Source organism: Pan troglodytes, chromosome 10, assembly GCF_028858775.2.
Source record: "Pan troglodytes isolate AG18354 chromosome 10, NHGRI_mPanTro3-v2.0_pri, whole genome shotgun sequence".
NCBI classification, from domain to species: Eukaryota; Metazoa; Chordata; class Mammalia; order Primates; family Hominidae; genus Pan; species Pan troglodytes.
This window is the reverse complement of record NC_072408.2, coordinates 66,550,455-66,578,316: the sequence shown is the minus strand read 5'-3', so window position 1 is coordinate 66,578,316 and position 27,862 is coordinate 66,550,455.

Sequence of the window (27,862 nt, the reverse complement as noted above, 5' to 3'; positions counted from 1 at the left end):
TTACCTCAAAACTGTCAAGGTTGTCAAAAACAAGGAAAGTCTGAGAAACTGTCACATTGTTGAGGATTTTAAGAGGATATGACTGGTCATGTGGTACCCAGGATGGGAATCTGGGATTTAAAAAACACAAGAGGTAAAAACAAAAGAAATCTGAATAACCATGTATAAAATTATCCATGTATAATAATAACCATGTATAAATATTGGTTCATTACTTGTGAAAAGTTTACCATATTAATGTAACATCTTAACAACTGAGCAGATTGGATGCTGGGCAAAGGGGAGCTCTCTGTACTATATTTGCTAAATTTCTGTAAATCAAAACCTATTTTTAAAATAAAAGGTTCATTTAAAAAAAGCAACAGCATGATCCTTCTCAAGTGAATTTTATATAAAGTCCCCCTTTTCTCTGCCTACCATTTGTAGGATCTGACCACCTGGACCCTTTCTTTTTGAGTAACTGAGCCTGAGTTGTGATTCTTGGGTGTGTGTGTGTGTGTGTGTGTGTGTGTGTATACTTTGTTTTATACAGAGAGTAGTTACTGAGCTTCATATAGCTGAACTAAAGCAAGGCTGCTTGTCAGATGCCAGTTTAGACATATAGTTACCCTGTATTAGTCAGGGTTCTCTAGAGGGACAGGACTAATGGAATAGATACATATATAAAGGGGAGTTTATTAACTCACATGATCATAAGGTCCCACAATAGGCTGTTTGCAGGCTGAGGAGCAAGGAGAGTCAGTCCAAGTTCCAAAACCAAAGAACCTAGAGTCCAGTGTTTGAGGGCAGGAAGCATCCAGCACAGGAGAAAGATGTAGGCTGGGAGGCTAGGCCAGTCCCTCTTTACACGTTTTTCTGCCTGCTTTTATTCTAGCCATGCTGGCAGCTGATTAGATTGTGCCCACCCAGATTAAGGGTAGGCCTGCCTTTCCCAACCCACTGACTCAAATGTTAATCTCCTTCGGTAACACCCTCACAGACACACCCAGTATCAATACATTGTATCCTTCAATCCAATCAAGTTAACACTCAGTATTAACCATCACGTACCCCCTTCCCATTTAGTGAATATTATGAATATACTGAGTGCAATATGATATGCAATTCTCCTAAGCAAAAATTCTAATATGTAACTCTAGCACCCAGAGTGCTGTTAGAAGCATTTTGGATATAGAATCATAGTAAATGAAGTTAAACACAGATTAGCAATCTGAAGAATTAGACCATATTCATATCTCTGCTGCTAAATTGCTGATGACTTGGGCAAATCTGACCACATCCCTGAAATTTAGATTTTTTTTTAAATGGGAAATTGGAATTCTGATTATTAATCTGGGAAGATATGCTTATTGGTGTTTATCCCAATTATGCTTGCTGTCACTTGAGAAGGCTTCCTTCCTTCCTACAAAAATGGAAAGTGGAGTGTTAAATGGAAGGCAAAAATTATATTCCCAAAGCTGGAGCTACAAGCATAGTCAACTAAGCCCTCACTAACACCAGACAAGAGGAAAAAAAAAACAAAACACCACCACCCACACTGCCTGAGAAAAGTGACCTGACCCACAGATGCTCTTTTCCATGCCTTGTGACTTGTTGAAAAGTTTGACGTGCTAGATGCTACAATCTAACATGAGTTTTGGCTTAAAGGAAACAAGCGCAAAGAAATTCTCTTCTGTTTTCTTAGAATAATCTATGTATGGAGGCATATATGCAGAAACATATACCCTAGTCCTTAGATTTTCTCTTTAGTGGTTAAAATAAAAGTTGCAGCGGGAAATGACTGCCTTATTAATGAGGCATCAGGGGCAGATAGAGGTGCTGTTTGGCTGACCTTCAATTATCCTAATTGAAAATTCATAGCTTGGTGCCTTCTTTGATTTGTCACCATGGGAGGTATGTCTTCCTCCTTAATGTCACAATGCCACTAAAGAAACTGTACTCTGGGAATAGTCATTTAACATGAGTGGAAACAGAATTTCATTTAAGAAAAATCAAAGAAGTAATTCACAAATGATTCCCACAACTCTTTGGAGAAGCCTTGGCAGCCACAATAAGTTTATCATGTTGTTGATATAGACAACAGTCTAAACCTCCCAGGGGTCTGTGGGAAATGAAGCCCCAGGGGCAGGGGGGAAAATGAAGCTTTCTGGGAGAAATTCCCAGGCAACTTGTGAGTGTGGTTCTAAATAAGACTGGTGGGAATTTCCAAAGTAGACAGCACCTCAGGGGGCTGGGGCAGGGCAGAGGAATAAGAAATCTTTTTCTTTCTGGGTGGAGCCAGGAATGTTTCTTATGAGCAAAATCTAAGGACCCACAAGTTGGACTGGCTTCTTACAGCCAAGTTATAAATGATTAATTCTATCAAGGAAAAGAAACAGGGCCTCCTTGCTAAGCTTTGTAATGGGGTTCATATAAATTTGCGTAAAATACTATGTAGGATTAGTGTAGCCAGCCAGGAATTGAGCTACAGGAGCCAAGAGGAGAATGGGACCTCAGCCAACAGGAAAAGTGGGAGATGAAGTGGATCACGCTTGCCAAGCCAAGGAGGCTGGCCAAACCAGAGCTACAGTAGCATGGAAATGAGAAGTGAGAGTCCCACTCTTGAGGGGTGTTATCGTTATTATTATGCTGTTGTTGTTTTTAAAATAAATTTCCATTGTCTCTCCCCCTCAAATGATACTCTCACTACTTTCAAGTTCAGTAAAATATATCTTCACTAATAATGACAACAAGGAAGTTTGCTTGCTTTATAGGTTCAGTGTGGCCCAGCAAGACTGAGCAGAGATCCAGTGGGCTGGGAGGTGGAGGAGTAGGGAATACAGTTGGGCCCCTCAGCCCTACAAGTGCTGCAAAACAACAGGGAGAGTTGAATGTAGAACACCAAATCCACACCGTTTGCCCCAGAATCCCATATTAGAACCATGTCCAGGGAGTCAAAATAGTTTTTCCTAGGGAGTGGAAAAGTCTTCGCTTTGACTTACTCTTTCCATGACTGCTTCCTTCGTCCACTTTCTCAAAAGTTAGGAATGGAAGCTATGAACAGGTGTATCAAGATAAGCCCTATTATCCTCCTCCACAACTCCATTGTCTACAGTTGGGTTGTTCAGCCATATTGCTATTGGGATAAAAGCATCAGGAATTGGCCAGATTCCTGGGTTATGGTATGGCCCATTGAGTCCTCGCTTGGCATATATATGTGGCTGCAAGAAAGGCTGCCATTGTGGCCTGACTCAGTCAGTCCCTGAGATTACACCAATGTCACCCCCTCCCCATCTTAGCATGATGGTCCTGGGTGGCGACAAAGGCTCCAAGCAGCAGCAGCAGGTGTGTCCCACCCACGGAGGCAGTGTGCCCCTCTCTCATTTTTCTCCACACTCCCGAGATGGAGGTCTGAGCTGAAAGGCCCCCAGCAATCTGTCAACAGCAGCTCCTCCTGGACAGATGAAGGGACAGCCTCCCCCGGCCAAGCCAGTAGGAACTACCCTGCTCCGTCTCAAGAGGGAATTATTTCTGGCAGTTCTTCCAACACCTTGTGCACAACATACACAGTGTACAAGTGCGAGAGGTGAACCTCAGCCCTCAGCTCCAAGGCCGTTATTCCAATAGGTCTCCTGCCTTGCATCCTGCCCCCATGCAAACACACACACACACACACACACACACAACTCCTGCACACCCTCAGCAAATTCTGCAGACTCCACTCCACATTCTTTTCACCTCCAGCTGGAGTGAAACTAACAATCTTCTCGTAAACAAAAACTAAGAGGTTCTTGTTTTCTGGTAAGGGACAGGGTGAAGTCTGGAATTCTTCCCTAAGCCATCATGGAGGGAGTTCCCCTTTTGGAAAAGACAGCCTTGCCAGCTATGGCTGTCATCATAAATGCTTAGAAATGGATATTTCCAACCAGGATCCCTCTGTCCGAGGCTTTTGTTCATCTAAGCCCGCTTCGGGGAAGCCTACCTTTGATTTGCCAGAGTCAATGAGAATAACTTTTCCTAGTCACGCATACTTTCTGGTGATCTGGGGCATAGAAAACCTGTGAGTTTTCTGTGAAACGTGCCTCTGGCCCTGCCACACGCTCATCTGAATTGTGGTGTACTGGCGGAGGGATGTGTTTGCGTGTGTGTGTGTGTGTGTGTGTGTGTGTGTGTGAAGTGGGGCAGGGGTGGGATGTATACAATCATTTATTGAGAACAAAGATATTTGTTCTTTTTTTTTCTGTTAGTTGTCATGACACCTTCGTGAGGTACAAAGAGTATTTTTGTTTTATAGAGGCAATGACAGATTCTAGGTATATAACATCCCTAAGGACAGCAGTCTTGTAAGTTCTAATGCAAGGATTCAAACCCAAAGTCCAGGTTATTGCCTCTAAGCTGCCTGCCTCTAAAAGCCCTGAAATTCTGTGCCCTGGAAGATGAGATTTTTAACCTGACTGCTCCGTATGTGTCTCCCTCAAATCAGAGATTGATTATGCTCCAGGAAACCTTGATAGTCATTTGCACCTACACCAGCAGGGCCACGCTGCTTGACTCAAGCGATAAATGGGGAAACTGAGGTCTTGCAGATGTGACTTGCCTGAGGACATACAGCTGGTGAACTATGGAACCTGAACTTGCACATACAATTTTTATTTATTTTCTCTTCTCCTACTATCATTTGAGAGTAAAACAAAATTAGTAGGAAGAGAATCAGTGTGGTTCCCCTCTTTAATTGTGAAATAAAGGAAAAGCCTGAGGGTGCAGGTGCACGGACTTGTTTTCAGTCCCAAGACATGACTGGTATTTATATTTATACTTCTGCTTGTGATCCCCCATCTTGTCCCATCACAGATAATGAAAGCTACCAGAAATGGAAGACTACACTGATGATTTAGAAGGATAAAAATTTATCTTAGCTAAAACTTCAAACAGGAAGAAAACCTTCTAATGGTGCCTTTTTATTAAACTTTATGCAGCTAAATAATCACATCAAGAGAAATCTATACTTGCTTTTTGATGAAAATTCATAGCAGCCAAATAAGTACATAAGCTCAAATTGTTTTTTCAGTAGGTGGTCCTCTGCCAAAATCCTTATGTTTCAATCATTCTCTGCTCAGTAAACAAAACCATTTTCCAGAGGTTAGAGATTCAAGAGAGTAAGATGATCTGTCACTACTTGCTGAAATTAAGTGATATTTGATTTCTGTATACCATCATCCCTCCCCTACATCATAAACTCCTTACAGACAGAATTTTTTTCTTATTAGTCTATATGTTCTCAGAGCTTATTTGAGTTCTGTGCAGAGTGATTGATCAGCAGACATTTGTAGGATGAAAGACAAATGAATACGGCTGGCTGACATTCAAGCTTATCTGTGCCCTTCCTTGGCTTTGAGGCCCAGCTGGACTTAAAATGTGTCATATTTGCTTCTATCTATGCTGGGAGAGACGCTATCATCATTGCACATCTGTTCTCCAGGACATCAGGATGCTTACCCGAAAAACTAATTGGGAAATAAACCAGAATCCTTCTTTAAATGTGAAGGATCCATTTAGCGATTTATTTTTCAGCGATGTATTCATTCGATTCATTTGTTCAAGCATTCATTCACTTTCATGCCATGTACCAGGCACTGGGCAGGGTGCTCTTAGTAGCCCACGTTCCATCAAGGGAAATGGATTAACAAGCCTAGACAAATACAATGATAGAGACAAGAAACCCATCATCTGGCTCCTAGACCCCAGAATTGCTTTAATCTGAGATGCTTGACATTGACAAGACACAGATAACTTTGGCTATTCTTTGGGTGACCACAAAAATATTGGTCAAACTATTACCCCCAAGTCCAAGGTAACTTTGTTATAGCTCCACCCTTGATAACAGCATGTCAATGTTTCTCTTCTGATGTCTCAACACTCAACTAAACTTTTTTTTTTTTTTTTCTGGACCAATAGCCGTTTTCAGTCTCCCTTAGGGTTTCTTTTCTTTTCTGTTTTTTGTTGTTGTTTGTTTGTTTTTTTTGACACGGAGTCTCGCTGTGTTGCCCAGGCTGGAGTGCAGTGGCGCGATCTCAGCTCACTGCAAGCTCCGCCTCCCGGGTTCACGCCATTCTCCTGGCTCAGCCTCCCGAGTAGCTGGGATTACAGGCGCCCGCCATCACGCCCCACTAATTTTTTTGTATTTTTAGTAGAGACGGGGTTTCACCGTGTTAGCCAGGATGGTCTCGATCTCCCGACGTCATGATCCGCCCACCTTGGCCTCCCAAAGTGCTGGGATTACAGGCGTGAGCCACCGCGCCTGGCCCTCCCTTAGGGTTTCTTTTCCCATTTAATCCTCCACGTGACCCCTATTCTCTCTCTGATATACGCCTGCCTTGCAAACTTTTTATCTAGTAACCTACTATTGGCAGGATTTTGTACTAAGTATGGGATACAAAGACATGGGTACTACTCATAAAACAAACATGCAAATAACTGGGGGGTTGTCATGGTAATACCACCCCCAAATATGGGGGCTGGAAATACTACCCCAAAATATGGCACTTTAGCATGCAGAGTATATTTTAAGCTGAAGAAAATTGGGAAAACTGCAAAAGCAGAAAAGTTTCTCTGATTTTCTTTAGCACTTCCCTCATGTGACAAGTGTCTTGCCCTATACCTGGAAAGAAGGATGGTTATAGAGAGAATTCACAAAGAAACCCGAATAAGCCATGCTAAGTTCCTCCCAGTTTATTACCATTAGGTCATATCCCCTCTTTGTCTAATTTTACTTCTACACAGCTATCCATTCTTCATCAAACCTGAGCATAAAAAATACACAGTTTTCTCTGAATCTTTGGTCTTCATTTCTGAAGATTGCCATGTCACAGAAAACCTTGGTCAAATAAACTTGTTATGTTTTTCTCTTGTTAGTCTTTTATTTGTTATAGAGGTGTCAACCATAAGTCTTGTGATGGATGAGGAAAATATATTACCTTTTCTCCCCTACATTTGCTAAACTTTTATGTTTGTTTTTCCTGAAAAGCCATATTTTGTTAAATGAATCTACCCTATCTTTAAGAGGTAGTACTCTTTGGGACACACTGTCTTCCATTTTGACCCTTTCCAGGAATATGCCCTCCTTTCCTCAAGGAGAACTCAAAAAGAACATGTATTTTATTCATTCCTTTGTACTTAAATATGAGCACTCACTCTGAGCCAGCAATGGGCTAAAGATTGAAATTGTATCTGTTCCTGGTGGCATTGGCAGTCAGTGGTACTCACAGTCCACTGGGAGAGACTGATGGTGATAAGGGTGCTGTTATGAGATGCTGTGGAGACACAGAGGAGAAGCAGCTAAGGCAGAGAGAGTCAGAAAAGGCATCCTGAAGAAAACATACATCTAAACCAAGATTTGAAGAAGAAATTTGAATTAGCCTGATAAAAAGGTAAAGAGAAAAGACTACCAGAAGCACTATAGGGAAACAGCCCTTAGATACGAGACATGCTGAGAAGGTCTAAAAGTAGATACGTGACTCAATTATCTAGTAAGACTTGGAGAGCCATTGCTGTCTGAATTTGTGAAGCTAAAGCCAATATCCGAAAAATGTAAGGGGTTTTTCTAGAGTTCATCCAACACTTCTCTCTTGTTCCTAATATCCTAAAATTCCAGGAAAGTTTATAAAGTATTTTGATATTATTTTCAGCCTAAAAGATCCCAGAGTAAGAAATTTATGGAAGTTTACAGAAGTTACAGGATGAATTAATCAGTGCACATCTGGCCTGTGGTACAGCGCAGGTGCATCAGAGATGTCAATCAAGGCAACGTAGTGAAGGACAGCATGCAAGACAGGGGAAGATTAGAACTGCCATTTTTCTATTATCAAGATATGGGTAACAGTAATTATTTTTCCTTAGCATTGGTACACACATGGATATGTATATTATCATGTCTCTAAGTTTAGGATTACTTGTTCTATAAAAAAATACAAAATTATAGGAATGTAAAAAATTGGAATTAGAAATATCATTTTTACACTTGCTTTTTTGAAAAATACATACATTTTAATCTGAAGAGTTTATATAATTTAATTTTATTGTATCCCTAGCACACGGGGAGTTGGTTATTTTTTGTTGTAATAACTTCTTGGGCATTTTTTCAGTCTTGACTTTAAACTCAAATCAGCTCAAGGACTGTATTTCCTACTTTACATGGTTATCCTATGTCTTAGCATGATATTGAGTTCATGGTAAATCATTAAGAACTATTTTTAAATGAATAGATAAGAGAGCTACCAACTTTAATCAGAAATGGCCATGAAGAAGGTAGAGTTTCAGCCTGGCAGATATACCAGGGAAAGTGGTTATAAGTTTAGGAAAAAATGCAGGGCAAGACGTTAAATCTAGGACTTGGGGCTTTCAACCTTGGGTGATAAGTAGATTTTCATAGCTAAGTTGTTAGTTGTGCACACAGAATGATAGAAAACTGGATGGAGGGTTTGCTTGCTTTTATTAAAGTGATCAAGGAGACCATAGATTGTGGTGGAATTTTAGGGCCAATGGTGATGTTGTGGAGTCTATGGATGAAGAAGCTGGTTCTAAAATGAGGTTTGTAAAATTATGTAGGCAAGGCCAGCAAAAAGTATGAATCCTGTGTAAGAACCTCCTCAGCATAGCATTCATTTTTAAAGAACATGGCTTCCTGGCCAGACTGCCTGGGCTCACATCTCAGCTGTGTCACTTACCAGCTGTGTACCCTGGGGCAACGCATTGTGGGCAGCCTCTCTATTCTTCATATGTCTTATGTGTAAAACAATGATAATCATATTTACCTGTTATACCAAAGATGAAATTAGTTAACACGCATTAAAATAACATGATGATTTTCATACACATAAAGTGCTTAATAAATGTTAACTTATTATTTTATTACCTGGTTTATGGAACTTTAAATGGCCCTACCAACCCAGAAATCTCTGCCATGGATTACTCTTAGCTCCTGTATATCCCAAAATTCTCATCTTAGAAAATTTAAGTCAAAAAGAGGCAACACTCTAAAGAAAGATTTCCAAAGAGCCACTCTTATAATGCACATAAATTATGTGAAAAGGGAAAAAATTATTAAATTATTAAATGGTGGGCTTAGAAAGGTCTGTGAGCATCTTATCCAACCCCATCATTTTACCAATGAAGAAAGCAGGGTCTAGAGAAGAGAAAATAACCTCTCAAAATTTAGTGTGGACACAAAAGTTTCTACCTCCCAAATCTTTTTCATTGTTTTACTGTTACATCAAACCTTCTTCCATTAATATAATTGCTAAGGTAGCAGCTCATTAATTGGCTGGGTGCTCAAAGGCCTCAAGAGAAGACCCTAGATAGCTGAAGAAAAGTAGAGAACACACTTTCTGGCATCCAAGGAACAGCAAAACATTTTTTAACCAAGGAGCACCCCAGATAATAAAAGAGGAGATGGGAAGGAGGAGAAAAAGGGCAAAATTTGGGTAACTCAGAAGTTTTCTTCCACCATGTGAAAAGGTATGAGGTGCCAGATGGAGTGGCTCATTGCATTCCTCGGGTGTTTGGTTGAAAGGATAAAAATGAAAGAAGCAGGAATTCCAGACCATCTATTCTAGAACTTTACAGATGGAGAGAAGTAAACACCCAAAATCAATGAATGCTCTGAAGGATACCATAACTAGATAAAGAATTTAAATGTTGGCTACCCTCTTGATGGAAATTGGATCTTAGTGAAACTTTTTTTCTTTCTCTCAGCAAGATTGGATGTCATACAAGAAAGTCAAGTCATGTATAGCTTTGTTCTGAGAAACCTGTGGGTCTTCAAGTTTTCGTTACAACAGTTAATAATGGTTTCCATGTGATTCCAGAATAGCATAACTGTAAGTAACGATCTAGGACATCTAAATGTTTTAACTTGGTGCTTTTAGCTTTTCTGCAATAGGCAAGCAATGTGTTTTACTGGTAAATTGGATTTTAATTTATGTTTATGCTTTGTCAATGACTTATTTTAAGACTAGTAGTTTTCATGATTAGAGAGATTCAAGACACCAGATTTTTGCTGTATAATTTTTTACATATACTCAAATGCCTTTAGACAAAACAAGAACCTAATTTAGCCACCCACCAGCCACAAAAGTATCTGGGGCACATAATATTTTTCCATGGTGGCCAGGGTGACTGCTTTTTGAGCTTGTTTATTTGATCTGGGAAAACATAACTCACAAACAGCATCTGGATTTCAGAGATTCCTATATTTGCCCCCAATTCTCCCTTTCAGTCAATGGTATCCAAATGACTCATCTGCAAGGTCAGAGAGTTGAGTTGCTCGGCAAGACTAAAATGCAAGTCTCTCTGGCTCATTCCCTGTAACCACCAAACCCCACAATCTCTGGATGTGTAGCATGGGAACCTGCATGAAGTTTTGCCAAGACCACCAGGTTGCTGGGGAAAAAACAATCTTGACAAGGTTAAGAGTGACCCTGGAGAGGTGTAGAGCTTGTTTGTTTTATTTAAGGAGTTCCCTGTAAGAGCAGAGGCTGGGGTGGGGTGGGGTGGGGTGGGGAGGAGAAACTTTTTTTCTTTTTTCATCAAAAGGTGTGACTGAGAACTTGCAATTTTTGATGACATGTTTCTCCCTGAGAGACCTTCACTGTTGGCAGACACAGTTGAGACACTGATGAAAAGCTGTGGGGCATAGTTTTTTTGAGGCCTCCAAGAGAAACCCCACAGTTTTAACTTAATCCAATTTCAGTGGGGTGAGTAGCTTGGAGCGAATGAAGAAATAAACAAGTAACGCTTCTTGAACACTAGAACCAGAATGAAACAAGGTTAGGCCACGACAGTTGACAGTGTCAGCTTGACCTGTAGCCTCTAATCAGCCTGAGAATTATGCCTACCCTGGTTTTTACCTAGTCTCTTCATTTCTTTTATTGTACAAACTTCTGGAAACAGTCCACTTGCCTAGCTTGAAGTACCTACCACTCTGATTTTTAGCAACAACAAATTGAATTCCATAGTTGATTTATCATATCAATATTGCATCATCAAGATATGCTTCAGCATAAAAGGAAGGGTCAAGGAACATAGAGACTTCTAATTGTCATTTTAGTAAATGCATAATAAGGCTAGAAAAAGAGAAGAAATATCTACTCATTTCTTGACCAAGTTTTTTAGCTGGTGACTTCAGTTAACATTTAACTCCAGGTTTCTCTTACATTTTTAATATTTTCTTTCTTTTGTTTTACATTTTTGATGTAAGAAAGAAGACTCCAGTTTTTTTGCACTGTGTGAAATCCAGCTCTAATTATGTCCGTATGACATCATAAATCCACTAAGAATTGGACAGTTTTATTATTTGGGCCTTAAAAGAACACCCAAAATAAAGGTTAATGCTTATATAATGGTAATTACATAAGGACATATCCTCAAAATGAACAAACAGAAAACCCCACATAATACTTAGGATTTTTCCCTTCTTATTATAAATGGGAAAAATTAATTGACATGTCACTAACTTCTAAGAAGGGAGCAAATATTTAAATCCCTGCTTCTTCTTCCATAGGCATAGGCTGCATTGCATTTCCTTGCTGTACTCACTTTTGCCTCTTTCTCTCTCTGACTTTTTCTCTGCATATTCCTCCCTCTTTTCTTCTCCTTCTCTACTCCCATAAATCCATATCTTTTGGCTCTAGGGCATCGTTTTATTGGCTTCTATTTTTCTGCCCTCAATAACAATGCTTCTCTTGTCTCTGTGTACATTATATTCTTGAGATAAAGAGCTTTCTTTGTAAACTTAAAATATATTTACTGTTACAGACAAGAAATATGCTCGATTTATGTATCCTACAGTTATGAAGAAATGTGCATAGTGTTCAGAAATGTAGTTAGAATTTCTCAAATTTCCCCTGTGCTTTTATGATGAAATTTTGTCTATCCTAAAAGCCATCTTTTGTAACAGCCATGGTCCAGCCCTGAAGGATAATACAGGCAAGGAAAAGTTAGAGGTGAATGTACCTAGTTTAATCTGTAAAGAAATCCCCTACCACAGTGTTTCCTTCCCAACATGAGTATTCATGATCAGAGGAGGCAGTGTTGAGGGTTGGATGAATCATAGTCTTTGGTATAGACAGACTAGACTTCAAACATTGGCACTGCTACTTACCAACTCTGAAATCATGGTTGAGATCATTTCTCTTTGCCTCAGTTTTCTTCTAATGCCTATCCTCTAATACTGTGGTGAAGATTAATGAGAAATTGCATGTGCAGTGTCAATACAATGCCTGTTACAGACTATGTGCTTTATGGAGCTGAAATATGATGGAAATTTTTTTTTCATTGATGGTAAAAAGCAACATGAAAACAGGTCATGCTAACTTAAATAGCACAATTTCTACAGGTTAACTTCAAGAGATAGGGTCTTGATTTCAATCTTAGCTGAATTATTTTCATTATTTTGATTATAGGCTCTGGCTTTGGAAGGCCTTACTCCATACAAGAAGTATTTTTTTGAATGAAGACAGTACCTACAGTGGTGACTATTTGGTTAATGGTAAAATACCACAGTCATCATAATGTACTAAGCATACTGGCATCCCAGTAGTGAACATCAGGGGGTTCTATTTCATTGTTTCTATAACTTCACATGAAAAGCTAGCTGAGCTCATTGGAAAGCCTTTCTTACTAACCCATAACGTCATCAATGTACCCCAGAAATCAGCATTATTCCTGTTTTCCAGGTTGTATGGATGCATTTAAGAACCACAGTTGAAGTTATAATGTGGCATCCATCATTTTTCTCATCAGCTCCAGATCCCTCATGGGTTTGTATTTTTAAAGCTTGAACAGTCCACAAAATCACAAGTACTGATTACAGCTAATCCTTGCTAATCACCAGTGCCTTCATGGAAGCAGTGCTGCTACCCATCCTTGGATGTATTCACTACCATAGTTATTTTTTCATGTCATGGAGCATTAAGTGCTCCATATTTCCTGTCAAAACAAAGTGAACATCTCTTTGCCCCTTTTGGATTTAGCTATGAAATGGGTTCCAAAACAACTCCAGCTTATCACCTAATATTGAACAGATATTTTGGTGAAAACAGTGCTTATTGATTTCACTTCATACGCCCATTGCATTGGACTCAAGCAAAAGTTTGGTAGAGGTTCAGATTGATTAAGGAAGGAAATGTTAATCCAAGAGAACAGAAAAGAAATTATCACTGCCACTACCACTCTCACCATGAAGGCCCTGTTATTCCATCAGCCTTAGCTGACACTCTTTCCATTAAAGCTCTTTTCCAAGAGAGTCCTCATGCATACCTGCAATATAGTCTTTGCAACTGATATCTGTAATGTAGTCATGTATCTGCTACACATGATTAGATGCATCTGAATCCCATCAAGAAACCTGATTAAGACTGAAGGTTGGACACTTATATCATTAGTTCCTTTGAAGAAGATGACTGAAGAAAGATATTTCAGACAAAGTTGATCTTTTTTTGATACTCATTGGTTCATTCATACTTGGCAAAAATATAATAAACTCTTCAATTAATAAAGTAGTGGAGAATTCAGCTCAATCTTTCCACTGGTGACAACTGGAAAAGCTGTACAACAAATGTGTTATAAAAGTTTGCCTGAAAGTATCAAAGTGCTAATAAGGTGGTTCTTCAAGGTGCAATAATTACACTTCTCAATTGAAAAAATAGAAACCAGAAGAGTGTGAAATAATAAAGAAATAGTTGCCAACCTAAAATTCTATACCCAGAGAAAATAGCCTTTAAGACTAAAATAAAATAAAGCCATTTCAGACAAAAATAATTGTCTCTTGCTCACACACACTAAAGGGTTTCTTAGAGGGAAACCAATTTCCAAAGGAAGCTCAAAGAAGGAAGAAGGAAAGGTAGCAAAGTTAGTAGTAAATACAGTGATCAACATAACTTATTTGACTATCTAATTATAATAATGTTTCATGTGGGTGAAGACATGTAAACTATAAATACATATAATATACATACTAATAAAGGCATGCAAGTCAATAGTGAGGAAAATTAAAGAAAATCACTATGTTTTAAGGGAAAAGAGGTACATGTAAATTAATATTCAATGCATTTAAATCATTAAATGCATATTATAAACTCCAGAATGGTTGCAACTATAAGAATGGGGAGATTATGTCATATAAATACTAGCCAAAAGAAAGGTGATATATCAGACAAATTTATTCAATATCAAAAAAGTAGGCTATATAAGAAAAAAGTACTATATAAGATAATGTTCTTATGATAAAATGTTTAATTCACAAGGAATGTATATATCAATTATAAGTTTTATGCACCAAGGAACATAGCCTCAAAATATATTTTAAACACTTAACAGAAAGTGAAATAGATGAGTTCATAATTATAGTGGGGAGATTTTAACACACTACTCTCAGCAAATAATCCATTAGAATCCATTAGTGGATTAGTGAATAACACAATAAATATTAAATAAATAAACACTGTAAATAAATATAGCAAGCAAAAAAAGCCAGTAAAGAAACTTTAGCATCTGGCTAGGAGCATCTGTGGTGGCTCACCTTTCTACCTATACGTGTGAGTGGGTGACCTGAGAGGAGTACGGTGAGCATATGAGGATGTGACATACTGGCTCACTCTTGAGAACAGGATCCTGTTAGATGGTCATGTGTAAGTTAATTTCAGCAAAATGCTCTGGGCAAGGGTAGAATGGGGTGGGGTGGGTTTAGTTTGCTTTGGAATTCTGGGGGCATGAGGGTATTTTTTAGATTCTAGGGTTTTATCTTGTTTCAAGAGTGGGACCAACCCAAGGGGGAGGACAAGATGTCATCCTTGGAAACCCTACAGGGGACAGTTTTTCCAAGGTGACCTGTCATTGGGGTATGAGTGGCTAGCTGCCATCTTCATGCCTGATTGCCACTGGTTTTTCATTGGCATCTCCCTTGGTTTGTCTCATTCTTCTTGGTTCAGTAGGTTTTAACTGGGGTAACCCTTCTGGTAGGAGTCCCAATTATTTTTGACTAGGGGATGGGGGAGAGTTGACATTTCTGGTCCTATAGGCCCTTTCTGGCCAGGAAGGCATTGGTGCAGGTGAGCCTGGGATGCCCTTGCCACCTGTGGCCAGAGTCTTGTTTTATATCAGTAAATAAAAAGCTTGTTTGGAAGCAAACAAACAAATGAAAAGGTGTAGAATGTATGGATAACGTGATTAACCAATTTAACTAATTCACTAGAACATTGTGTCCAACCACTACTGAATACACATATTTTTGTGCACATATGGAAAATTAAGAAAAATTGATTGAAATCAGGAGTAACATAAAATATAAATTATATTGCATTCAATTGCGACAAATAAAAACGGAAATTAAATTTTAAAGATGGCATTTGTTATTTTCAAAATACCAAATTCCTAGGAATAAATCTAAATAAAGCCTCATAAGACCTCTACACAGAAATGTATCAAGTAATAGCACAAACATTAAAGTAAGCATAAATAAATAGAAACAAAAGGATGAATAATGTTGCATGTCAATTCTCCCCAAATTGATCTTAATGATTTAGTGGAATTCCCCCAACATCCTAAAGGAGTTTTTTGAATAACTTTGGTGGATCTTGACAAGTTGCTAAAATTTATATCAAAAGTTTAAGAAAGCCAGGGCTATACAAGGCCTAGGCAAGAGGATTGCATGAGCTCAGAAGTTCAAGGCCAGACTGGACAACATAACAGGACCTCATCTAAAAAAATCAACCAGGTGTAGTGGCATGTGTTTGTAATCTCAGCTACTCAGGAGGCTGAGTTGGGAAGATCTCTTAAGCCCAGAAGATCGCCTAAGCCTGGAAGATCTCTTAAGCCCGGATCGAGGCTGCAGTGAGCTGTGATCGTGTCACTGCACTGCAGGCTGGGAAACAGAGACCCTCTCTCTCAAAAAAAAAAAAAAATTAAGGACATTAAATAGTAATAGTAATTAAGACAGCATGATATTTTCTCAAGGAATCAAAGATAACCAAGGGAAAAAATGTAGAGTCTACATATGTGGACTCTAGAGTTAAGACAAAGGTGGCACTATACAACCATGGAAAAACGATAATCTTTTTAATAAGTACTGCTGGGACAATTGGATACACGTGGACAAAATGAAACATTCTCTGCATCAGAGTACATGCAAATATGTATTTCAGGTGGATTGTAGATCTTTGTGAAAGGCAAAACAATAACGTTTCTACTGGAGAGTATATTCATTACCTAAGGGAAGGAAAGATTTCATAATCAGGACATAAAAATCATTATCCTTGAAAGAAATTATTAATAAATTGTACTATATTAGAACGAAAAAATTCTATTTCTCAAATGACACCATTAAGAAAGTGGGAAAGGCAAGACACTAAGAGAGAGAAGACATTTACAATCCTTAAAACTGACAAAGGGCTCCTATCCGGAAGGTACAGAGAAGTTTTACGCATCAGTAAGATAGCCTATTTGATGAAAAACAGCCAAAGTCATACTTCACAAAGGAGGATATACAAAGGGCCAATAAACATAAGAAAAAAAGCTCAACGTCACTGTCATCAGGGAAATGCAAATTAAAACCACAATGCGATACCATTACACGCTTGCCAGAATGGCTAAAATGAAAAAGACTCACAATAACATTGCTGATGAGGATGTGGAACAACTGGAACTCATTGCTGTTGGAAGTGTGAAGCATATAACCACTTTGGAAAACTGGAAGTATCTGCTAAAACTGAGCATGTGCACACCTCATAATCCAGTAATTCCACTCCAACAGAAATGCAAGGACTTATGAACTAAAATACAGGTACAAGAATATTGATCACAGCACTATTCATCACAGCCCCCAAATAAAAACTGTTCAATGTCCCATTATGGTATATTCATCCCAGAGAAATCTAGTCATCTTTGAAAACAAATGAACTACAGCTTCACACACAGAGTAAATGATCTTAACAAATATATTGTTGAGTAGAAAAAGTCAGATATGAAAGAATATATACTGTATCACATGGTGTATATATGTGCATGTATATATTATTATATAATATCTATATATTAATTTATAGACATATATATATTAAAACCAGGCAAAACTAAATGAGTAACGTAGTTTTAGTAGTCAGGATACTCACAGAAGAAATGACCAGATGTTTTCTAGATTATCAGATATCTCAAGGTTTCTTGAAGTAATTCAGAAAAATAAATCAATCTTGATCATTGAATGAATAAAAAATACTCTTTCACTTTGATAAAATCTAAAGTAGGTCGATAGATCTTTTCCCCAGAGGGAACTGTGCAAGCTTGGTCAGCAGGCTTAGGAAAAGAAAAGAGTGTGATAATACTTTTGTATCAAAGTATATGGCTCCAATTCTTGATTCTACCTTTTACTAGCTGTGAAATTATGAGCAAGTTACTTGGCTTTCTCTGTGTCTCAATAAATCTGTAAAAAGAGAATGATAACATTAACCTGACAGAATAAGACAAAGATGAATTAATTTATACAGTAAATTAAATGATGAAATGTAGGCAAAATCTGTGAAGCACCTAGGATTTAATAGGTACTTCAAAAGTAAGTGATAGGGCCAGGTGTGGTGGCTCATGCCTGTAATCCCAGCACTTTGGGAAGCCAAGGCGGACGGATCACGAGGTCAGGTGCTTGAGACCAGCCTGGCCAACACAGTGAAACCCCATCTCTACTAAAAATACAAAAAAAAAATTAGCCAGGTGTAGTGGCAGGCGCCTGTAGTCCCAGCTACTTGGGGGAGCTGAAGCAGGAGAATTGCTTGAAACCGGGAGGTGGATGTTACAGTGAGCCAAGATTGAGCCACTGCACTCCAACCTAGGCAACAGAGTGAGACTCCATCTGAAAAATAAATAAATAAATAAAGTGATAGAACTGTTATATACACTTGTGTGTTTTAACAATTGAGTTCGTGGAAGGGAAGAGAACTAATATTCTCTGAGTCCATTATGCTTCAGATACTATGTCAACCAATTTTTACATTTCCATTTAATCCACAAAATAACACTGTTCAGTACAGATAATTCCTAATTGATCATATTAGAGAAGCATATGTTGGCCAGGTTAAGTAATTTGCTCAAGATCAGACAGCTAGTTTTGAAATAAAGGTCTCCCTGCCATAAATAATTTGAATGTCACATATATGGCAGTAAAATTTAACATTTTTTGCAATGTATCTGCCCTTCTGTTTTATATAATCAACTCCTCTCTCCACACTCCCTACTTTTTTCAGGATTAGGAAAATTCTTGGACTCCATTTCTTCACTTGGTCTTACATTTCTTGCCTAATCAGTATCTGAGTAGCCAATCTCTCCCTAACCCTCAATCAGTTCCTTATGGATCTCTACCTATAATTAGATCAACAGGTGAAATTGATAGAAGAAGACATTCTACTAGTGGCTTTTTATATGTTCCCCTCTAGGGAATGAGGGTATATGGCTTTACACCTTAGAGAAGTTACATTTATCTGTCCCTGAGTCATCACTACCCCTCCTGACACACATCTCTTTGTTGTTAGGGGATTGATTTAAATTCACCTCTAAGTTCAGTTGAAAGCTTGAACAATAGTGAAGTGCAAGTATCCCCAGGGCCCCACCAAGGAGCCAAATTCAAAGAAACAGAAACCAAGACCAAAAGCCATGGCGTAGAGAGTCCTTTTCATTTCTATGAGATCAAAAGAAATGCAGTATTTTGCTTCTATGAGAAGTAAGGAATGCAAGCTTGAGGGAGCAAACTCTATAAAGTGTTCAGAGCTGTCCCAGCGGTAAGGTAAAAGGGAAAGCAATTATGGCATCCGCTCCTTGGCTGAGGTTGCTCTCCAGAAAAGGCTGCCCGGTCCTCCTGTGGAGAGAGAAAGGAGGAGTGAGCGCTCATATCTTACAAGTATAACCCTAGTGGAGACTGACGCAGAGCTGTAAAAATGAATGCCCTAATTTTGGCTTCTTGAAGTTCCTAAAATTTCTGAGTGTGGAAAGTGTGAGATGTCCACCTCTCCAGCTTTCAGTCTCTGCAAAATTGGATATATTATGCCATTTATCACCCAAATTCCATAATTACTTTTTAACTTAAAGTAATCAGCAAGGTTGTCTTGATATAGTTGAAGATGCTGGGGACCAAATTAGTATTAGCTCTACCTTGCTTTGCCACATCATCATAATCAAAACCTGTAGATATTCAGGTAGCTTAAACAAAGTAGACCCCAAAATATGACATTTTCAAAATAAATAGGTCAGTGGATAATTATTTATTTCACAAAAGTTTTTGTTTTTCTAAAGCATCCACCTTAGGATTTCTTTGTGAAACAGCAGAGCTCTCTGGTGCATTTTAAGTATGACTCAAACAATTTTTTTTTTTTACGCTAGAAAGTCAAACCAAGCGAAATATCAAGTCAGGTCAGGTTGGGTTTGGAGAGCATTTTGATGTTCTGGTTTTGTTCCATTTCAATTGCTTTAGAAAAATTTATAATGTCAGTCACAGCTTAAACTGACTCACAGAGGCTTTTTGGAGGGAGGGTGGTTGAGACTTGGGGAGACCTGTGGTTTGTTCACAGTGCCATAGAAAAGAATAATTTAGGGGTTTAATTTCTTTTAGGCTTGAATCTATTAATGGAATTCCTCCTGCTCTTTAGTTCATAGTTTTATTTTGGTTAAAACTCTTGATTTACATGTAATCTTTCATAAAAGAAAATGTCTTTGCCTAAAATGAGGTAAATCTGAAACACAAATGGATTCTTTTGCCTCTGTAAAAGTAGAAGCCAACAAAAAAATGCAATTTTTATAATGATATTAGGTATAACGTGTGGTGCTACTTTTGATCTTTTTCTCTAAACTGAACAACTCAACTGCCATAAGCGTTTACCCATAATTCTTATCTTTGATTTCTTCTGTCTTTTGGTAGTTTTCCTCTAAGTCATCTTTAACTTCTCCATCTTTAAGTGGAAATCAAATCTGCACTTACTGCATTAGTAAAGCACTGGCTATTTCTGAGTAAATTTTTAAAGAGTCCATTTTTTTCATCTCTCTCAGTTCAATCGTATGCGATCAGCTATCTCACTGTTTCCTTTTTCTTTTCCCGTCTTTTTTGAAAAGGTAATACAACATATGCTTTACTTACCAAGACGTTTTTCAGTTAGCTTGTGTCAATTGGTCTTTACTTATTTTACAGTTTATTCCTTGGGTTAAGTTATTGTATTTTTCCTATTAACCATCATTTCACTATTAACCATGTATTTCTCTTTTTTAAAAAACAATCTTTCAAGATATTATGATAATTGTCTTAATACAGCATGATCCAGATGTCTTTTGAGCTAATCTCTATGTTCATTATTCATGTCACTGGAAAGAATATGGAATAACAACAGCCCTAAGGTCCACAGTGATAAGCCCCTGTTCCATCTTCCCCAGTCACAGACCATCTTTGTTAAATGAAGGAAACTAAGAGTGTTATGCTGAAGAGCATGGATTTTGAAGCCAGTCAACCTGGTTTGAATCTCAGTCCTACTGCATATTTGTCCTGTGACCTTGGGAAATTTACTTAACCTGTTCAAAGCCTGTTTCTGTGTCTTTAACTTAGGGATTGCTGAGTTACTGTGATGAACAAATGTCATCTCTATGGAAACTGTTTAGTGAAGACCCTAATACATAGTAGTCTTCAACCCTATTTTTGTTATTTATTGTCTTCTTTTTGTTGTGCAAAGTGTTATGTTGTGAGAATCTGTAGGTCTGTCAGACAGGAGGGCTTGAGAAAGGTAAGGCTGAAAGAGAATGAAACTGGCATGCAGCAATTCCCAGTGTGTCTCCAGGGGCAGTCTTCCTACACACTGATCTTTAGCGAATAGAAAATCCTTTTATTCAACCAGATGCATGGCTTAATGGCAATGAGAAATTCTCTGGGACACATGAGCAGAGAAGTCTGTCTCTGAAATTTCTGGGAGGTTTTCAAGTCCTCTGCTGCTCCAAAAGGTGCATTTGTTTTTTTTTACACTGCCTAACCAAAGTCAGTAATGTGGAACACGAGACAGCATTGTTATGATCATCATCATTTAAAAGCATTAATTCATGGTCTATTTTCAAATAGTGGCATGCTAGACTCTACCCTCTGAGAGCTTTAATATAGAGCACAACTGATCTACACTAAAAAGAAAAAGAGAAAAACTCAAACAAGAACAACATTGCTGGAGGAGTTGGCGGAGATTATAAAACAGTATGCATGCTCCTCTTGAGTGGTTTGGGGAGGTAGTGGAGGAAGTATAAACAAAGATACCCATAAGAATCTATAGTTCAATAAAGCAAACTATCTTTTTGACATAAAATATTTTAAAAAGGTGACAATCGAGTTGTCCTCCTTCATACTAGCTAATTTTTGTATTTTTGGAGAGATAGGATTTCACCATGTTGCCCATGCTCCTGCTCACACACAGCCTTTACTTAATGTAAGCATGTGATTTCCTGGCACCATCAACATTAGGTAAAGGCTGTGTGTGTGCAGGAGCATGAATCTCAACACAAATTGTTATCCCTTAGAATGAAGCCCGAGTGGTTTTTGTGAATTTAATCAGAATCTCCAACCAAAACTACTTACCATTTTGGAAAACATAGTGGTATTTCGAATCCAATTTAACAAATATACTAATTACTATAAAAAACATTCCTTGGTCATGGCAGAGACTCTTCAAGGTAAATTCTCAGACAACTGAACTTAGATAATATTTACTTGGTCAGGCATGGTGGCTCACGCCTGTAATCCCAGCAATGTGGGAGGCCGAGGCAGGCAGGCGGTTTGAGCTCAGGAGTTTGAGACCAGCCTGGGCAACATGGCAAAACCCCATCTCTCCAAAAATACAAAAATTAGCTGGGCATGGTGTCACATGCCTGTAGTCCCAGGTACTTGAGAGGCTGAGGCAGGAGGATCACTTGAGCCCAGGAGGTCAGGGCTGCAATGAGCTGTGATCACCACTGTACTCCAGCCTGGGCAACAGAGTGAGACCCTGCCTCAAAAAAATTTTTTTCTTACTATCACCAGGTGACGTTTGCTTATGGTAGTTATGGTTTTGGAGCCCTTAGAGGTTACTTGTTCAGGCGTTTGGTTAATGTGCTCCGTTACTCTCTAAACCCCGCCCCACCATCTCCAATCCAGGACTTCACTCAGAAGGATTTTAATTCAAATTCTATTTTAATGTAAAAGGGATTTTAATTTAAATCCTTTTTATTGTTTAACGAGAAGAGAAATACCATCAATTCCACCTCTCATTTTACTGTAGGAAAGTAGAATTGTAGAAAAGTGAATATGCATACCCCATCTTTTATAGACATCATATGGCCTTGTACTAAATTCTTTTGTTATTCTCGACACTTTGATGTTACTTTTGAGAGGGGGCCTCATTTTCTTTTCCTAGACTATGTTATGACATCTTACATCTCTGTGCTTCTGTCCATATACTTCCACAGTCCTGGGATGCCTTTCTCCCCTTTCTATTTGTTGACATCCTACTTGTAATTTATACTGAAAAATAAGTGTGTCCTTTTAGAGAGAGCACTCTGTGACCCTTCCAATTTTTCCTCGCTGAGCAGAACTAACAGGTTTCTTCTAGGCAATCCTATTACACTTTGTTTATATACCTGTCTGACTTGTATATTTAATGTTACTTGTGCGACTAGTGCAGTAGGGACACTCATGGGCACTAGTGGCCACCTCAAGCCAGAGACCTGTGGATGAGGTCCTCTGTGGCTCAGCGGTGACAAGAGCGTCAGCGAATTTTGACAAAGCCGTGATGCACTAACACAGCAGATTGAAATAGGAGAGAAGAAAATGGTAAATGGTGTTGGCAATATGGCAGCCAATGATAGTCACTCATAAGACATCCTCTGGGTACCAATGAGTAATTTAAAAGGAAAGAAAGCCAAAGAAAAACTCCGTTGTGAGAATCATTTTGATCCTATTTCAACTCCCAGAAAATACTGTGTATATGTGTAAATTGATTTTTCCCAATAAAATTGCAATTCTTGAAGATAAGAAGCAAATCTTATTAATGTTTTTCCCTTCTAAGTCTTGATTTTGCACATAGAAGCTGCTTAGAAAAATCTCTACTGAATTAAATTATTTTAATCATCTTCTTGGATATTAGCCTGTTTAGAATATTATCGAAACTTTCTTATGATGAATGAAATTCATCGTAAGAAAAAAATCAATGGTTATTTTCAATATTTCCCAGAGTTTGGAAAGTGCTTTGGCTTACATGCTGGGCAAACCAGAAGACGAGCACATTTGAGGTTTCACTACTCTTTCTTCCTGTGTACTGATTAACTAATTTCCTATTGTCAATTTCTTGTCCTTTCTCCCAAAATTGCTTTCAGAAAATGTAGATGTTTTTGGCATGGTTCTTGGTACACAGAACTTTTCTGTTCAGCTCTAAGTATACCAATTACTTCATTAAATAATAATAATGACAATATCCCCAATTTATATATCACTTTACACTTACAATGCGTAAAAACGTACCCTCTCATGTGATTCTCAAACCAACCCTCTTGAAATAAGCAGGGTAAGTATTACTAAACCATTATCTATGTGGAATATGAGATCATCAGAAGCCAGTAAGTCAGAGTTCAGACTAGGTCTTCTGTTTCCATATTTGTATTATTTTCACTGCACCAGAATAAGTAACGTCCTGGTACTTTTCCTCAAACTTTGCTCTGGAAACATCTAGGAAGCACTTGTAAGCTCAGGTTCCCTATTCACCACCATTCTCTCTCTTTCTCCACCGCATTGCTTCAAACTCTGCCCTTTGCAGATTTTGACCTCTGAGTATCTCTGAACTTACATAATGTATTTGTTCTTCCCAGGGTAACCAAGTGAAATATAACAAACAGAAGGAACAGCAGAATGGGCAAACACAAATATGTATTAGCCTATTAAATCATCTATTCCCAAGAACAATGGTTCATAGAAATTGGAGATTAAAAAGACCTATGAGGTCATCTTCTTCACCCCATGCCAAAGCAGGTTTAAGCTCAGAATACTGACAGGCAAGTTGTCGTTGACTTTCTAGCGCTGACTTTTGAGGCTTTAGACTGTATCTGCTGCTGAAATCTGCTTGTGGGGAAACAGCAAAGTGACCACAAATTTGGAGCATTAACTGGGGTCCCAAGGGCCTCATTGCTCTGTGCAGAGGACAGTATTTCTGTAATTTATCAGTTCTTCCCTAATGGATGTTGTCCTAATCAGGAGTAATTCCCACAGAGGCTTTCACAGGCAAACTGGCTGAGAATGAAAATCCAAACGGGTTTTTTAAAAAAAGCACACAAGCTCATATCTTTTCTGAAGTCAGATATGACCAAGGGGAATGTCATGATACATGCAGAGGGTTTGAGTGATGAGGAAATATGCCAAAACTAATGCCGTGGTTCTTTCTCCATCACTTCCTAATTAAACTCTGAGGCAGAACAGTCAGCCAGTTGGAGTGCTGAAATATACTAGAGGTCCCTGAGTATACCCTAAAATCATCACTATTGGAAGAACATCATCAACATATGGAAACATCCTTTACATCCATCTTCTGTCTTTAATCCTGTTCTTGTTTGAAAGAAGCCTTCATTCTATACTCCATGAAAAACATTACTGAAAGAAAACTGATGCATGACTTTAAAGCAAATGAAAATGAATACTACGCTGGGAGTTTTAAAAAATGGATAATAACCAAGTTCCTATCAAATCACTCAATAGCTATGTAACTAGGGGCATGTTACCTCCCTCACTCTCCTACAAAATAAGAGCATATTGCCTCTAAGGTGTTTTCTATTTCTCCAACTTATAAAAGAACTTAAAATAACTATTTATTTTAAGCAAAGCCTGTGGAAAAATGACTCCCCCCTTTTTCTGATTTGCCAAGATGCCCTCAACCTGACCCTGGGAGGAGGACTTGGAATTTCAAAAGAATGGACTTTCCTTTTATGCTTCAGCTTTTGGAGCTCAGTTACATTAGTGTCATTTATGGAGTGAGATGCTGGAAAGCAAACAGTAAGTTTAGAAAGTAGGATGCCCTTTATGAGTCTGAATCCTTGCAGAAACTTTGGGCAGAAACTGGCTTCCAAAAAGCAGCACACTCACTACCACTTCCTCTCTCACTCTCCCTTCCTTTCCAGGCCCCCAGCACGTCACCTGTGTACTGCCTTTAAGAAACACTTTTCTCTTTTATACCCCATGAGCACTTAAGAAACTCTTGGTCAAACTCTTTTCGTACTGGAAAATTCGTTGTTTCATTGTGGCCTCAGTAGCAATAGAGACTTATCTTTTTAGCTAATTAATCTTTGTCCAAAATCATATATCTAGATTCAGCTTTATTTGGGGGACAAGTTGTAATTCTTCCTTCTTACTTGTCCCTGTTTCCTTTTCTATTCTCTGAGCCATCTTTCCCTGTTGACGAATTGCCCCACTCCTCCCTGAGGACTCGCCTCCAATCCTCCCCCAATGTCCAGCACTTCATCCATCTTTGTATTCTCTCCCTTTGCCCCATTTCTATGGCCTTACTGTCCTTTGACCATTTGTCAGAAGATATTTAGTAAAGTACCAGTATACAGCAAGCCTTAGGAATTTCAGGGGAAATTTACCTGCTCCGGGCCTCAATTGCTCTAGTCCTGAGTCATCAGGTACAGCATATGGTCTGCCTGTTTCCTCCCTCAACAACAGTTGATAAAATAATAAATTTGCCTGCACAGATTTTTTATTGCTCTCACTTGTTTTTATTAACTATAAGAAAGGACAGAAAATTGAGAATAAGAGAAAAAAGGTGACGATAGAAAAATTGAGTAGACTTATTCTCAGGTCATCTTTGAACAAATTAAGAGAAGCTGAACCACAGCCAGGCACGGTGGCTCACGCCTGTAATCCCAGCACTTTGGGAGGCCAAGGTAGGCAGATTGCCTGAGATCAGGGGTTCCAGATCAGCCTGGACAACATGGCAAAACCCTGTCGCTATTAAATATACAAAAAAAAAAAATTAGCTGGGCGTGGTGGCACACTCTTGTAATCCCAGTTACTGGGGAGGCTGAGACACAAGAATTGCTTGAACCTGGTAAGCAGAGGTTGCAGTGAGCCGAGATGGCACCACTGCACTCTAGCCTGGGTGTCAGAGTGAGACTATTTCCCCTCACCATCCCCCCCACAGAAAAGTATAACTCATCCTTCACCTGAATCCCTGAATTTGCTTGGCATAAAAAGTCCTCACATAATGGTATAAGAGTGAACTCATTGCTTATTGGGTTATTGGGTAGCACTAAGGCAATATAACTCTTATGTGAGAATAGAGTCAGGACATGATAGCCTCTGATTACAAAGATGGTCATCTATCCCAATGCCTAATTTACTGAGAGATATGTTTGGAAGATCTGAGAAAGTGAAAGCTAACACAATTAATGTTGGGATCCGAAGAAAAATATCAGCAAAGCATCCCGGTTCTGTGCTGCAAATGCCCTTGGTACCTCTGCTAGATCTGTTACTTTCTTAGCATGATTTATTAAATAGAGGTGAAAGCACAATTACCCATTGATCAATGGCAATGAGAATTGAACTCTAATTCCCTTCAGATCCTCTTCTTCATTGCTGCTTGGATTGACTGACTTAATCAAGTGGATGTTCATGGATTAAAAGTGAGAAATGAGTTTTTTCTTTTGTTTTGTTATTTAATTTCAGCTTTTACATTTGAATATTTGGAAAAAAGGAAAAATTAGGCAAGTAGTACATCACTAACCACACACACACGCACACACGCACACACACACAGAGGTTGATCAGACTCTACTTGCTATTTATTCATAGTGTGATGATCTCTGGACCAGAAGCATGGACCTCAATTGGAAACTTGTTAGAAATGTAGAATCTTGAGCTCCACCTTAGACCTATAGGCTCACAATCTGCATTTTAGCATGAGGCCTGGGTGAGTTGTTGAAGCACTGTCCTCTAGCCATTCCTAAAAGGAGTAGAGGGAGCAAAATCTAATGGGAGAGAAGGAAGGCATATAATTAGGAAGAGAAAGGTGAATGCTGAAGTGCATTTCTGATCCCTGTTTTCAGCCTATGTCAAGCAGACCACTCTTCCTTTAAAAAGTTGTAAAGTAGGACAATAATCAACACACTGCACTTTGTTGTTTTTAAGGCATCTTAGAAATTCTATCTGAAATTCAAATGGGTGCCTCCAGCAGAATTATGGTATTTTACACACAACTGTAAAAATCACCCAGGAAGGTTTCCCTCAGGCAGTATAACTGGGTCTCACATTATGGTATCCGGTCCAATCAGTGCTGTTTTTCTAAAAATAAAATAAGCTTTTTATTAAAAATAAGCATAACCGTAAATACACAATGTTCTCTAGTTGTTAATTGAAACAACAATGCACAATTTAGTGTAAAATGAAAAAGAAATACCTTTTGGTATCTTTTTCACTAAATAGTTTTCAATTGCTGTTTAATCTAATTGCTTTGTATCCATAGAAACAAAACTTACCACAAGCCTTTCCTTAAAGTCAAAATAGCCTTACAGGGATATAGGACTTCAGCAGCATTTTGAAGCTTAAGCACAATTTGGCAGACCACTTTCTTCTACTTTAAAGCAATACCTACGTGCAAACCATTCATTGTACACTCACAGCACTTCAAATATCTTAAATGCTCCCTCCTGTTTCTGCTGGGCCTTTGGTAGTGAGACAATTAGCTTTTTGATACAACCCCTATCATAAAAGAAGGCCTCCTCTTTACAATTCACCCATCCAGTGGGCACCAAGATTCTCTGATGAAACTAGACATGCTGTCTCTCCTTTTTCCCTCCAAGACTCTGAGCTTAC